The sequence below is a fragment of the Cynocephalus volans genome, chromosome 9, assembly GCF_027409185.1.
Source record: "Cynocephalus volans isolate mCynVol1 chromosome 9, mCynVol1.pri, whole genome shotgun sequence".
NCBI lineage: Eukaryota > Metazoa > Chordata > Mammalia > Dermoptera > Cynocephalidae > Cynocephalus > Cynocephalus volans.
Window position 1 is genome coordinate 100546082 of NC_084468.1, and position 16993 is coordinate 100563074.

General features: G+C 35.0%; 1 protein-coding gene across 1 annotated transcript in view; it reads right to left on the minus strand.

Moving 5' to 3' along the window:
- Nucleotides 1–16993, minus strand: part of NDST4 (N-deacetylase and N-sulfotransferase 4) — a 245096-nt gene that overhangs the window by 96474 nt on the left and 131629 nt on the right. The window lies entirely within an intron of this gene.

Below are 16993 nucleotides of genomic sequence, written 5' to 3' on the forward strand. Positions count from 1 at the left end.
AAGTATGATCCATAAAGTGCTGAGTGTTTACAGTTAAGCTGAGGTATTTGGGATTGATTCTATTTCAATAGTGTAGACAAGGAAGCTCTCTGAGCATGGAAGGCCAATATCTGCTCTATGTTTTAAGAAGACAGATCTAGTGACAACATGTTAAGATGAACTGTAAATGGGGAGGAAATAAATCAAAGCTGTGCATTAGGAAGTGATTTCTGTGGTTCAGAGTAGGTGAAGATGGGTCACTAAACAAGGTTATTGGTGGTTGGATTAAAAGGCAAGGAATTAATGTCATCAGGATCCAGTGATGTTTGGGATACAGAGGGTAAAGGAAAGGGAAAGGTTAAGATTCTCCCCTGCGGTTTTGAACTTTAACAACTCAATTTATTTTTATGAAACATATGCTTTACTATGAGATGCTTACCTTGGGTAAACTGTCAACTCTAAAGGAAAACAGGTATAAATTTAAAACCAGAGTATAAAAAATTGTCAAAGAATGGTATTATATTGCTAGGTACTTGAAATAGTTCTGCAGTTTTCTAATTTCTGCTTCTTTATATCTTTCTTTAAATGCTTATCTACTTTATAAAGGCTCCTTGTAGGACTGAATCTCATCAATTGAGGTAATAAATGACAATATACAGTCATATACAAAAGCTGATTGAATCAATAAACAGAAAACAAAAGTGTTGACTTGACAATTGCCATTTATTTTTTCTATTACATGGTACACAGCATAGGAAAAGAATTCAGTCTGGTATAACAAGTAAGCAGTGAATGTTTCACATATCTACAATGTCTAAGTCATATGCTCCAAATATTTTGCAAGCTTCCATCATTCTTCCTCTCATTGAAAGACCCTCATTGTATAGCCAAATTCACCTCTCTTTCACCAAGACTATGTGTTTTCTAACATCTATTACAATAAATGACTCTGAAGAAAGACTGAATTATGAAATCAATGCTGTAAAATGAGCTGATGTCTTCTGCTAGCCACTAGGGAAAATTCATTTCTTGGTGTGTGCAGAAGAAAAACACTTCTTCCAAGAGCTTGTGTTTTCAATACAAGGCAAGCTTGGAAAAGTCCAGTAACAAAAGTACTTGGAAACTACCAGAGGGGCAGGCAAGTGCTATTATCCTGACACACGAGTGGGGGACATGTACTGGGAAAACCCTTAGCTGTCTCTGGTTTGTTCCATGCCACCCAGTGAATGGTCAGTAAGTATTCTGAAGATGAGAAAGCAGCCATCTAGAAGACAAGTCATTGCAAGTGAGTGAATGTTTTGGGTATAAGATAGAGACAAACTTGCTTAGGAGAGAAATCTGGGGTCAAGGGTGTTCAAACCCTCTGCCTGGTAAAAAGAGTTGCCTATAAAGGTCGCCTCCTATTACTCTGTCAAGTGATTCATACTGAGGTTTTGTAAACATCTTCTCCCATAATTTGAAGAATGACAAAATCAACAGTGTAGGAATCCTAATAGTCTTTACTAATCACTTTGTTAGTCCTCATTTTCTATCACTGTATAATGTTTTATTCCGAATTTGGGACCTAGAATGCTAGATAAGTATGTGAGTGTCCTGAAAACAAAGAGATAAAAAATAAAATTAGTGAAGGGAATCAAAATATCAAACAAGTATATCTCTTTAGGGAAAAATAAAAGACATTTCACTTTTGACAAGTAGTAAAATGAACTGTAGAACTTTCATAAAAAACCAGAAGGTAAAAAGCAATTGATTTGGTGAGTAGGAAGGAAGGGGCAGTAAAAAGATTTTATTATATTTATTGATTTCTGTGGGTTCAATGTTATACTGTTCATAAGGTCATCTTATCACACTGGCAACTGGAGCTCAATCAAAATAGTAAATCACACTAGATAATTATGAGTTTATACTTTTTCAATCTAAATGATAACACAAAGTGAAAAGTAATTCCCTAGTAATACTTTTCCTGATATCAGGGGGATTAGTGAACTAGAAACCTTCATTCTTTACTGTCCAGAGCTTAAAATCCACTTCATAGGGACTTGGCCAATGAAAAAATGAACTAAGCATCATATCTCCACAAGATTGAAAAAATAACAAAATTTGAAAGTCTTTCCAATATAAATATAGGAAGCACTTGAAACTCTATAAAAATAGACACATAAATGATGGAATTAGCAAATAAATTCAAATATGGCTTTCATTATTTATTAGAACAATGTCTATTACAGGATCTAGAAATTCTATTATAGAATATAATATGACATGACACCACAAATATTTTCAGGAGAGTTTGACTTGATCTAATTTTTCTAGTTACATTAAATCCCAGTTTGTTAGGAAATGAGGTATTGTGCTAATTTACAGACTATATTCAAAAAATCACCATTTTCAAAAATTAGAATTAAATAAAATGTATTTAGCACTAAAGCTCTAACTAGCAATTGAAATGATGTCATTTAATTTTTCTTTCATCATTCCTACTGATCATATTTCCTTGTAATTGCTTAATACCTCATATTTATTAAGTATTTTCAAATTCATGCCTAATGTGATCCTCATAATAATTCTGTGAGAAGAACTGGATGTTATAAAATGTGGTAACAGAGGCTCAGAGAAGGCTCATGACTTGCTCATGTTCACAAGTATCAGAGCTAAAATTATACCCAAGTCCTCTAAATTCATACTCTGTTTTTGCTTTTCCACTAATTGCTTCTACTGTAACCCCTCCCCTCCCCACAGTTAGTGAGTGAAAGTACTTTATTTACACAAGGAAATTAATTTTAATATATATTCTGAACTGGAACTCCTATCCTTTTTTTTTTTTTTTTTTTTGCTTGGAGAGGTTTTAAAGCAAACGTCTACATTTCTAAAATTCTTCTGCAACTATCATTTTAAATGCAATTGAGTTCCATCCGATTAGAAGCACTTAGGACACATTTTGGAGGGCAGGTGAAAGACAGAGACTAAATTCTGGCTGTTCCTGGCTCTTGTTGCTGGCATGTAAGATCTTGAAAACAAGACGCTTTTCTGCAGCAGTATTTGGTGCCCATTTGCAGGGCAGCAGAGCTCCAGTGACAGCCCCTAGGGAACCAGTTCTATATGGCTCTGCTAGTCTCCACAGGAGTACAGCCTTGAATCTGCTCCTTCCAAAGTTTTTGGAAGCACACAAATCGCTAAATAAAAATTCTCCTTGTTTAAAACAAGTTAAAGTAGCTTCTGTTTCTACCTTGGAAACCTGATTTATAGAGTTTGTCTATGCCCCTTTGCAATAATTATAAACATTTAAGAGATTCAAGTGAGCTGTCTAGTAGTTTGAATTCTAGGAAAACAAAGAAAGAGTTTGGTAAAACAATGCCTGGTATTTTTTCGATAAAACTGATTGATATATGGCAAACACCTATTTGTCTAGCTATATAATGTCATGTTATATATTTAACTATTAAATCTTATGTACTGATCAGCCAGTGGGTACTGCATAGAAAATAAATACGAGACTACTGTCTAAATAATAAATTCCAAAAACACATCAAAACAATTAAATTCAACTACATCTAAAATAATTATTATCAAATTCATGACATGTCAAGCTCTATACTAAGTACTGAGGGTACACTGGTTATAAGACATGGCTTCTGTCTTCATGAAATTTGAAATCCGGAGACAACTGTGGAAATCAATCAGATAAATGCATCTTAATTCTTGCTGAGTTTTGACCTATAAGAGCACTTGATTTTGAAAAAAATATTATTATTATTTTTAACTTCTAGGCATTTTGCTAGCAGAAAAAAAAAATAACATCTTTGACATGAATGTCTATAGAGGTTGAAAATCATCATCCAACTAACATTGTCTTTAGAAGTTAAAATAAGAAATTTCTATCTAGAGGCCTGCAGTTCTAATGTTCCTCAGCATTTTATCAGTAATTGGGTAAATGCAACTCAATACGTAAATTATGTCTAAGAAACATTCAATAAGAATAGAATATGGAAATTACTACTTGTGCTTCAGCTGATAGCTCTAGTGACGTTTCATGAGCAGATTTTTGGCACAATGATGTTATGTTGGTGAATTTTTCCCATACCCAACAAGAGTAAAATGAAACATAGATTCAGAGATAAAGAATGATCTTTTCTTATGGGGTTCAAATAACAGCTAAGTGTAAACTTTAGAATTAAATGGATTCCAAACAAGATAATTGTGTCATAAAACACTAAAAAAAAAAACTACTCCAGACTGATGGTTATTATCAAAAAATGAGTATGTTGAGTCAGTTTGTTTTTTAATATGAGAATTTGTATACATGAATCAGCTAAGGATAAGCTGAAAAAAATATAGCATTATTCAACTCCATGTATTTTCCATAAAATTCATACTAAAAATAAGATCAGATATTTAATAACAATAAGCTAAAAATCTAGGACAAATGGGTATAGATTCATAAATATAAATATACATTGAAATTTAAAAATAATTTTTAAATGGCATATTTCTACTCCAATTTTTATCTGCCTTTTTGCTATCAGAGTGTTCTTTTAAAAATAATAGCATAATTATGTAATTCACCAGCATAAACTCATACAATAGCTCTTTGTCGTGTTCAGGTTAAATTCCAAACTACTTAAGTTTGCCCCCACCCCACATTCCAGGCTGAGTTTGGTCAGATGAATTTGGGCCCTCACAGTCTCCCATAAGTACCTCTGTATTAACACCTTCTGCATTATAACTGAATATCCCTACCAATAGAACCTTATCTCTTTGTGTGTAGGGATTCTTTCCTTTTCACAGCATTATCACTGGAGTCTATCACACTGCATGGAACATGGTAGGTACATAATAAAATATTTATTATTTCAAACAGTATCATAGAGCTTGGACTCCGGAGACAGATTGGCTGGACTTGAATTGTGGCTTTGCCACTCATTAGTTGTACAACTCTAAGAGATTTACTTAACTTTTCTGTGCCTCATATTCCTCTTCTATAAAATGAGGTTAATAATATCAGGGGATTAAATAACGAGGTGAATAAATGAGTTAATATTTACAATGCTTAAAATTGTGTCAATGAAGTATATGTAAGTGTTTATTTAGTTTAGAAAAGGTACATAGATCATTTGGGGGAAAATATCAACTTTGGGAAATACAAGTGCAAGGACCATAAGCTTTTGCCAAGGACAGTGCCGAAGGATTGAACCACAGAGGAGATTTAGACTAACAGCAAAATATATGCAAACTCCTAAGTTTCGGAGAGATGTCACAGAGGGTAAAATAGGAAATAACAGGGGTCTGTCCATACCACTGTCACCTCTTTCCACCCTGATCTATGCCCTAGGGCCAGAGTGTATGGACTATCTCAATGGGTTCCCTGCTTTCTTACTTCCAGTTGGGTTTGGCAAATGGAGAATCCAAGTAAGAGATTAGAGGTGAGAAACAGCAAAGTTAGGATATTTATTCTCTTAGCTCTTTCCACGTGTGGTCATCTTGTGCTGTCTGACTCCTTCGACCAAAGACTAAAGCAATTGTCATAGTACCCTCTCAACCCCTCCAACGCACAAAGCTTTCTCTGTCTAGTTTCTGGTGACCTCTTTTTTCTTTGTTCCTTCAAGCCTTGGGATTTTACAACTCCCTACCTCCACTGTGACTAATCCTAGGATATCACTTGGGTATTACCCTATACCCTCCCTACACCTTTGTAAACAGTTCTCTCATTAAATCCTCTGCAATTATCATCATCATCTCTAATCTTCTGGCACCTGATAAACTACAAACAGTTATTACAAAATCTCTCTTAGATCCTGAAATCACAGGTTCACACTGTGGTGAAACCATATAATGTAAGTAACATAGAGAAGGGGAAGAGGTTCTCTTGAAAGAACACTGCTCCAATGGATTGATTTTATTGACCACAGCACCTCAGTGCCAGAACACAGTGCAGTATTCCTTCATGAGGATAACCACACCCTAATAAATGGGCAAGGAGATCTGCAGGCATCACATGTGCATAAGCAGCACCTTGGTGTTGCATTTTTTGGTCAGTCACTGGCAGATAATTTTCAGAAGACCTGAAACACCATAGACAGCCAGAGGGAAAAAAGGAGAAAAATAAGAGTGTGGAAAATTACGCATGTGGACTTATGGGAGTCATTCCCTGGATCTCATATAAATAACTTGGCAGAAACTTGAAGAATTGATGGAAGTGTCTGTATAGAGTGGGGGAAGAGAGAGACAAATATCATTTTTCTCTATCGTTATGACCCTATGTTTGCTCTTTAGGAGATATGGCTTGTGAAGCCAGCCCAAAATATACTTGAGATTGTTTTATATTTTCACTGCTTAGCAGAGTGCCTAGCACATTATTGGTATTTAATAAATATTTTTAAAGGAAATAATAAATAAAACTGTTACTTTAAGAATACATAATGTGTATTTAATAAATTAGTGTAATGACTAATGACTGTATAAATTGTAGGAAAGAGATAATGCATTAAACACTACCCTCTTGAACTTAAAGTATTGATTTGTCTTCCTAACTACACAACTTGTAGGGAGTGACACTAGTGCTAAAGGGAATAGATCTCATTATCTATTTCTCCTTTTAATAAGGACTTGGAATCATATTGTCAACTTTGAAACTGATCCTAGAATCATTGATTTTCCACTGTGTTTTGTGGACTAAAATTGTCTTCCGTTTTCATAAGTGATAAAAGCAATGACTATGTGACCCTGGAAATTAGTTGGGTCAGTCCTGACACGTTTTGGACTGAAGCCTAGGAAATGGTGACAAATCTCTGGAGGGCTCTGTGTTACAAATGGATTTTTTTTTTTTTTTGAAAAGAAATAGCACAGCAATGGCATTGCTTCCACAGTGCTGAACTTTCTGATCCTAAGTAGAGTTATTTTGGGCAATTGAGACACATCCCTTTAATATTCTTGACACTGCTAAAGGACTGCTTTGCTGCTTAAAGGGAACTAACAGAAAGACTAAGCAAGTCTTCATTCACACCATATAAAATGTGCCATTTCAGTTGATTTGGCACTTGCATTACTAACTTTTTGTGTTCAGAAGTCTTTATTGATAATCAAAACGTTCAACACATTTTGGCTCATTAATTCCCTCTATTCAACATTGATTTATTATGTACAAATGAGGTACCAGGAACCATTCAGGTGTTGAGGACACAGTATTGAAGAAAACAGACTAAAATCCTTGCCATTTGGGAGCTTACATTTTAGTGAAATTGGACCAAAATAAACACATAAGTTGTATAATACACAAAATAAATACGTAAATTGTATAACATATTAGAGCATATTAGAAGGTGATAAGAAATATGGTGAAAAATAAAGTAGAAGTAGGGAGAGGAATGATGGGGCAAGGGCTGGCATATTAAATAGATTATCCAGTAAAGGTTTCACAGAGAAAGTAATATTTTGAGCCAAGGTCCGAAGCTGTGTGTTATTGAGCTATACAGATAATTTGGGAAAGATTATTTCAGACAGAGGAGGAGCACATATGCACACTAGGCTTTCCTGAGAAAGAGCAAGGATTTTATTATTTTTGGAGTATATTTAGCAAAGGGGGAGAGTAGCAAGAGGTGATGTCAGGAGTCTGGGTCTCTAAAAATAGTCTTGCAAGTTATTTACTAATAGCTCCAGGGGGCACCATTCACACTGACCATGCTTGTCCAGAAGCTGCACAATGAAGCATCACTAAAGAGAAGGAAAGGGTGTAAATCTTTTAGGTACTTATATGTCACTGAAAGATGTTGGTATTTACTTTGAGTGAGATAAGAAGCTACTAGGAAGTTTGGAGCAGATAGATGATATGACCCAGACTACCATTAAAAAAAAAAAGTTCTGGCTGCTATGTTGAGAGCTGACTGAAAGAAGGTAAGGAGGAATCTAGGAGGGAGTTAGTGGGCTATTGAGACAAGCTTGGCGAGAGATATAATAGCTAGGACCAGGATGAGGACAAATAACTGGTGTGAAGTGATTTTATTTTGGATATATTGTAAGGATGGAGCCAAAAAGATGTGATAAACAATAGAATATGGTTCATGAGAGAATGTGAGCAACTGAAAGGATAGAATTTCCATAAAGTAAGATGAGGAAGTTTAAAAACTGAGCAGGTTTTGGGGAGAATGATAGGAGGACTCATTATACTTGAGATTAGACATCCAAGTGGATAGTAAGATAGGAAGTTGAATAAACAAGTTTAGCATTCAGTTGAGAGAATTCAGCTGGAGATCTAAATTTGGAGAGTTATCAACATATAGATTTTATTTAAAGCCATGAGACTCATTGAGATTACCAACAAAACAAGTATGTTGACAGAGAAAAGAAGAGATATAAGAATAGATCCTTGGGGCATATTAAGAGGTTAGGCAGAAGAGAAGAAACTAGGAAAATATATTATTATCAATTGAATTGTATTCCCCACAAAGTTTAAGGTGTTGGAAGCTTGGTCTCCACTGTAACAGTGTTAAGAGGGTGAGAAATCATACTGTGGTAGTTGAAAGGTGGAGCCTTAGAAAGGTGATTGGATTGTGAGGACTGTGACTGGATCGATCCATTCTTGGAATAATGGAAGTGGTTCTGGTGGCTTTAAAATAAGTGTCAGTGAGGAGGTTAGTCTCTCTCTCTCTGCTCCACCATTTTCTGCCATATGAGACTCCTGCATTGCTTAAAAGCCTCCACCAAAGAAGATCCTCACCAGATGTGTTCCCTGGAGTCTGGACTTCCCAGCCTCCGAAACTGTAAGTGATAAATTTAATTTTCGTATAAATCACCCAGTTTCAGGTATTGATGTTATAAGCAACAGAAATAGACTAATACATATACTGAGAAAGAGTATTGCAAGTGAGGTGTGAGGAATACCAGGAATTTACAATAAAATATAAGTCAATTTAAAAAACTGTTTCAAAAAGGAGTCTCAGGTCAATGTGTCAAATGCTGCTGATAGGTCAAGTTAAATGAGGACTAATAACTGCCCATTGGGTTTAACACTGGATATCAATTAGTTAACTGGACAAGAATAGTTCTGGTGGTATAGCGAAGGACAAGCGCATCAGAGTGGACTTAAGAGACAATAGGAGGAGCTGGAATAGAGACAGTGAGTTTAACAACTATTTCAAGTTCTGCTGTAAAGAAGAATCTAGAAATGGTTTTGTAGCTGAAAGGAGAAGTGACATAAGCAGAGGATAATTTAAAGATAGGGGAAATTAGCAGTATGTTCATAAGGAGAGAGAAATGATTTAGGAGAGATGGTAGATTTGCTAGAATGATGGGAACATTTAAACAGTTGGGAAGGGATGGAATTGAGTGCAGAAGTAGTGAGTTTGACATTTCCATTTCTAGTTCTTGTATTCATTGTTTCAAGACAGAAGCCAAGGCTGTGTGATCTCACAGGATGCCAGTGCTCAATTTATAGTTATATTACTGTTAACGTAGTTTGTGTTAATAAATGGAACCTATACATTCAAAATATATTTTTCTAGATAATTATGATCACTTGAGCACTGGCTATAAAATTATTACAATTCTTATTTTTTTTCCTGTAGATATGTTCAAGTGTTTCATGTTAAAATCATTCCATTTTGTTACCATGTTGTTGAAGTATGCCAGTTATAGTAATATAAGGATATGGAAGTTCCTTTCTGATTGAATATTTTTTTCAGTGAAATAAGAAGCAAGATCATCAGCTGAGAGTGGGTATATTAGTCTGTTTCTGTTGCTTACAACAGAATAGCTGAAACTGGGTAACTTATAAAGAAATAAAAAAATGAAATTTATTTATTACAGTTCGGAGGCTATGAAGTCCAAGATCCAAAGAACACATCTAGTGAGGACCTTTTCGGTGGGGGCTCTCAATGGGGTTCCATGGCAATGTAGGGTTTCCCACAGAGAGGAGGGCATGAGCAAGAGAGAACTAACCTTCTTACTCACTCTCCTTATGAAGTCATCAGAACCATGCCCAAGACAACCCATTAAACCATCAGCCCATTGGTACATGAATGGATCAATCCATACACGAGGGCACAGTGTGCATGATTCAATCACCTCTTAAAGGGCCCATATTCCACCACCATATTGGGGGTTAAGTTCCAACATGAGCTTAGGGGGATATTCAAACCATAGCAGTGGGGATGGAACAATTTGTGTAGTAGTTTGAGGACAGAAGAGAAGGTATGAAACAGTGGTCTAGAAGAGTAGGATTATGAACAAAATAAGGATTTTAAGTGTAATGTCTGGGCAGCATTGAGAGTCTGCTTGAGATATGTTATCAGGCTTTGAAGTGAGAACAACTAAGCATTGGTTCCAACCAGATTAAGTTTCAGGGGTAGAGGAATAGACAAGGTGCATATTTGGATTCAACCAGGGTTGAAGATTTACAGGGGAGTATGATGAAATAAGAGGTGTGAATGAGTTCAAGGACTGTACAAGGGAATGCTTACGACAACTGGTTCTTGGAATAAGCTGAATAAGGAGGAAAGCAAGGGCCCAAGAGGAAGAAGGCTGCGAAGATGTGGGAGCATGATATCTCAAAACTGCATTTCAGTACTGTTCCCCTCCTCGTGGCCTCTGATACATGGAAAGTTCTATTTCTAGATTTGATTTGGTAGCAAGAGAAATGTTACACATATGAAGTATTTAGAGTTTCTGATAATGTCTTTAACCTGGAAGAAATGATAACATTCAAGATTCTTAAATGTGTTAAGAGTCACATGGAAACAAGAATGGTATTATCCATCCTATCATTCCATTGTTTCTATAGTACTATAAAAAAATGTGCAAAGAAAAGGTACTCAAAATAATTTTGCTTAATACACCATTTTTCTTAATTACACCATTTTCACAATATTTTAATTTGTAATTTTGTCTTAAGTAACTAATAAATTATCTTGACATATCTTATTCCATTCTTAGTACCTCAGTATTTATACACAGAACACAATATTTTTTTTTTCTTTTAAATTTTCCTCTTGATTGCTTATTTTCATGAAGTAAAGCATTGGTTTAGATGGTATGACTAGGAGTGTGTGTGTGTGTGTGTGTGTGTTTGTAAATTAGACAAGTCAAAGAGGTCAAAGAAGGCTATGCCCTTTTTGAAGCTGGCTACAATGTGCTTCATTTTCTTATTTTGAACACATTTCTAAACTTTTTGGATCCTTCCACAATTATATAGCTGATGGACTGGAATCACTAAATTAAAGGCATCTCTTTGCAGAAATAGGAGATTTACATAAACTATTACTTTTCCTTAGCAATGGAATATTTCTCTAATATTATTTTTGAATCAAGCTGAGATTTCCCTCAGGAGGCATTTTTCACCCTTAATATCAGCTTAACACATTTATGGAAAAAAATACTTGAAACGTTTGATACATGCATGAGCCATCCTTCTGGTTGTCACTTCTCTCCCCCAAATTCAAGATGTTATTGCACTAGGTCCTTCTATGACATCCTATGCCTTCTCTGAGTTAAACTAATTCATGTCTGTGAGTGTTTGCAATTTTATGGAACCTTTATTGCCATGTGGAGCAGGTTAAATTTCATCAGACAAAAAAAGTACATTTATTTTAATAAATGGTACCTATGTATTCCAAAGAATTATATGATTATATTTACTTAAGTAACTAGCTATATGAAGATTGTAAAATTATTGCATTTTTCTGTAGACATGTTCACATTTCAAATGAAAATCATGTTGAATTATAATATTTCGATTTTGTAATCATCATGTTAAACTGGTATCATATTTGGAAGTAAAAGCATCAATGCCGTTCTCATCCCCAAACGTCACGTACTCCAGTTCTTCCATATTATGAACCAGCCTTATCTCTCTTCACTGTCAACATGTTTGAGAACAATTTCCTATGTTCTCACATTGCTCAGGTTATTGCAGAAATGCCTGCAGAGAACTGAGTGTCAACTACAAAAATGTAATCATGGAATGATAAAAATGTTCAGACATTATAGATGAAGTATAAAAGACACTATCAAGCTAGAATAATTTTTCAAATGTAAAAAGGCAAAAGAGAAAAAAATAAAGACAGAGAAAGAAAAAAATGTGCTAACATTTTTGAGGGATTATCTAATTTGAATGGGGAATATTCAGTACAGTGAGTAAATAAAAATAAAAATTCTTGAAAACCTTGGCTTTTGATTATTTCAGTCATTTAATAATTAAAAACATGTTTGGTCATTGAAGCAATTAAATGAAAATTTATCAATGAGAGTTCATTATGCTACTATTGACCATTCCCAAAATTCACTCACAAACTGCTACATAATAATTGAACAATAAATAACTGATTATTAATAAGTTAATAAAATCTCACTATCGACACTTCTTAAAAAATGTTGGGCCATGTGTTTCAGGGTATATAAAATGTAATAATTTCTATATAAATATTCCTTTGGAGGGTTGATACATTGGGGGCAGTCTGAATGTAGGTAAATCTCAAAATATTTAAGAGAAAAAAATACAATGGAAAAGCATTATAGCACACTATTGGACAGGGAATGGGTTCAACATTTGTATCAGAAAAATAAAAACAAAAAAGGCAATGGATTAAAAAAGGGAAGAGGTTGATGTTTTTTGCTTGTTTGTTTTTGAATAATAGGAAATCTGAAGATAAGTGGTTACTAATGTTGGTTCAGCAGTCTAAGACTGCCAAAAGTGAGGTCTCTGATTCTCTTGTTCTTTATTTCATGGTTTTAATATGCATATTTTAACTCCAGCCAACAGGACCATATAGTAGGTAAGAGAAAGGAACAAAGGGAAAGGGCAGATAACGAGCACCAGCTCTTTCTAACCTCCTTTCTTGGAGCTTTCCTGGAAGGTCCACACCACGACATACTTACATCTCACTGGGCCAGAACTATGTTAAATGCCCACGACCTGCAATACAAGCTAAAAAAAATTCAGTCCTTTAGCACGGCACTTCGGCTCCACAAACAAACTTTAGCTTCATTCAGTAAAGAAAAATAAAAATGGGCATTGAATATGCATTTAGAAGTGATGACCACGGACTAAAAACATCTGTACCCTGACATGAAAATGTAGAAATAAGAATTCCTATGCCCTGTTGCTAAGCAGCCCACTTCCTAATCTTTTGTATGAATGACACATAAAAATGATGACCTAGGAGGTTACAGGAGAACAATAAATGGTAAAACATTAACTAGGAGCATGGAAAGGTAATATGAGAATCTGGAGAACTGGTACTTCAAATAATAGAGTTTTAAGTGAAGGGGATAAATACAGTTGGATTTAGGGTACCCGACGCTCAAACACCTAGGGTAAAAAGTTCCTCCATATTTTGGACCATATGAGCTAACTGATCTCACCTCCTAATTCCCAACTCAGAGACACCTCTGAACGAAATGAATTTTGTCTTCTGTTCCTCAACATTTTATGCTTCTTTTGGAGATTTATCAAGGCACAATATTGAAAATGTATTTTATATTCCACAAATTTCTTATTTTCAAAGACAGAGCAGGTCACAAATAATCACTGGTGAATAGATACACATCAGTTAGGGATTCTTGAATTGCTGTTCATCCTGTTCATCAAAAGATTCCAATTTGATGTACCTCCTTCTGGATCATTATGTGTTCGGGTTGAGGTTTGACAAACTTCTGCCATCAACACACTGCCTCTGTCCCACATTGGCTTTGTTTGATTTACACAAGTCTTTAAAAATGTAAAACCCATTATTTGCACACCCAATATATAAAAACAGACTGAAGGCCAAAATCCTGCAGGCAGTAGTGTCCCAACCCATAGGTAAATTGTTGCTGAACCAATACACCATGTTTTATTGGAAGAGTGAGCCTTTTGCGTTGGGTGTTGTCTTGCATTCTTTCTCACAAGGCTCCCCACCTGCCTTCTGCCTCATGCACACCCAATCATTGTACACAGAAGTTGTCATTCCAATTGTCTGTCCTGTTTTTATTTTTGTCTGCCTTATAACTAACCAGTGTCTCTTTTGAGGCTGAACTGTGTTCTGTACATTTATCTCAAAAAATTTATTTCACTCCACTCCAGCACCATCCTCCCACCCCAAGCCCCCAGAGTAAAACCCCTGAGCATAAGCAGCCTCTTGTTAATTTTTGATTGCCTGTTGTCAAGTAAAATGCTTACAGATAATGTATAATCATTAGTTGTCTGTTGAGGAAAGGAAGAAAGGAAAGGAGGAAGAAAAAGTAGGAGTGAGGGGGGCAATAAGGTAGAAAAGAAGGAAGGAACAAACGAGCAAATGAAGGACTGACAAACGAAAGGAAGGAGTATTTCTCCTACTGGAAGAGTTTGAAAATGTTTGGACATAACTGGAAAGCAAAAATTTCAAATATTCAAGTGTTCATATGTCTATGAATCAACTCTTTGTATATTTTTTCACTTATTTGTTTAAAAAATACAAGCCCCTATCATCTATGCTCCATTTTCTTGGAATGTTTGGTAAGATATTAATCTCTTTCCATCATTAAATATTCACAACCACCTTCAGTATTGACTTACGGGTAGATGGAGGATTTCAAAGCAAATTAGAATGTCCTGTTTCTGTTCTAAACTTGAATATTTCATAACTCTGAAAAAGTCATTGGGCTGTTTTATGCATCCTCAACCTCTTCTTTCAAAAGAAATGATCACACGTTTTTTGAAGAAATATGGTGAAAATGATGGTAGCCATGATGATGGTGAAGATGATGATGGTGACGATCATGATGACAAATACTTTTTGAAACACTTAATGTGCCAGGCACTCTGCTAAGCATTATACATACATAAGCAGATATGCACAGAACCTAATCCTCATAAAAACCTATGAGATAGGAACTACTGTCATCTTCATTTTACATATTTAAATACTAAAGCACAGAAATTTCAAGTAATTTACCAAGGTCATCCATATAGTATTTGGCAAAGATGAAATGTGAACCAAAACAGTTCAAATGCAACTCAAGGCAAACACATGAGCTTAATTTAGACACTGAGCAACTAGGTAATGGCATGTACAATGTAGACTCATGTCACACAGGGAAGAATTCTTATGTAAAAAAACAGCTAAGGTTTTGTCTTCTTTAGGGAAACATGTCTTTTTCTTTTGTATTTTGGGCACATTCTATCGTTCTGTATAATATAAACAAAATTTAATAGCTAGACAAAATGTTGATTTGTTTTAAAGCAAGTAAATTAAATATTACCAACTACTTTAACCAGTTACCAGCTTATCTCCTGGGGGAAAACCTCTGTTGCAATTGTTTCATGAATCAGCACTTGAAAAGAATTGGAGCTTCTCTAGTTCATCTTAAAAGATGATCTAAAAGCATAAAACTAGAAAGAGATCAAGTGAAACAGAAGTAATGAATTTCAAAACATCCACTTACCAAAAATAATAGTAACAAGGTACCCAGAACAGACAGATACAAGCCTTAATAGATTCATATTAATATATTTTGGGTATTATAAATGGCTTATTTCCTTTAATTATTGCCACCCAATATGAAAGTACATTTTGTAGGTGGCATTTATTTATTTTAGGTTATATATGTTCCAAAATAAAATAGATGCTTGACAGGAAAAAGTTGCTGCAGTTAGAATAGGAATTTTGGGGGAGAGGGATCTGCTTGAACCTTCTGTTAGGAAAATCAAGTAGGCAAATATGTATGGTAGAGATTTTCTAAGAGAAATTCTTTCATCTATCTGTCAATACCAGACCAGCAAGTCAAAAATTTAACACATATAAAACATGACAAGAAAAGCCATTTTCTCTAAATCCTTTGCTAAGCACTATGAATATTAATAGCTAATGAAATATCAATTTTAATTTGAGGTAAAATGTTCATGCTATCCCTTTGGTGAGATTAGAAATTGATGAGAACCTTAGAGACTGCTTGAATAAGCTAGCAAAGAAATTTATTAAACAATATTATCCTACTTGTAAAATCGGCAAAAGCCTTATCAATTGTCAATGGGTAGATGAAAGAAGAAAAATAAAAATGTCTTCTATTGTTATTCAATACACCAATCATTATGCCATTTATATACCTCAATTTTCCATACTAATATTCGGGATTTTATACAGGAACATCTACTTCTCTCAATACGGAAAGGTCAGCATGGTTTTCAACAATTATTAATCTTTGCAGAAGTTATTTTTATGTTACCTTAATGAACTGGGCTATGGCTGAAAGGCTGTTAAGAAAACCAGGCACACAAGTTGGCCCATTTTACTGTGGGAGACAGTGCTTGCTTTTCCCGGAGAACCTCAACTCTTACTTTGGAGTGCTGCATGGTGCAACTGGAACCACATGGCAGCTTTTGAGTTCTTTGTGTGACCATGCACAAGTCACACAAACAAGTTTTAGAGTTCAGTTTTCTAATTTGTGAAACTGGGAGCTTTCAATATCACTTTAGAAATGACCTTAGGAAGCTTGCTCCATCTGATTTCCAAGCTCAGAGTAACTCAGATTTATATAATCTTGGAGATATCAGAGATCTGAATGGTCAACTAGTTTGATCACTTCATTTTACTGATGTGGGAATCTGGCCACTAGACCCAGATAACATAACAATGGCTAGAAGAGAAAGCTATCAGCTTTAAGAACTGGGAACAGGAGACTGAGAAACTAGGAAAACTAGACACAAGAACACAACGCTCCTACGAACATAGTTTAGGAGTAAATAGTCCCCATAATCTCAGCAGACTGAGAACACAGCAAGAGCACAGTGCAGTAAAATCATTCATATTAACAATGAAAATCAAGTCTTTGTGAAAAATGTGATGTGATGCTCAAGATGAATTTATTAATTCCAAAGCAGTAGGTTATGTATTTTAGGAAGTTGTTCACTGAAACAACTTGTTTCCCAAATGCTGCAGCTTTTCAGTGAAAAATGGATAATGCATTCATTGTAACATAATATTCCACTTTGATATAGCATAAATTAAAGGTTGAATCTAAAGTTATGTAGTCTTGACTATTTTGATTAAACATGAAAGTACTAGCATGA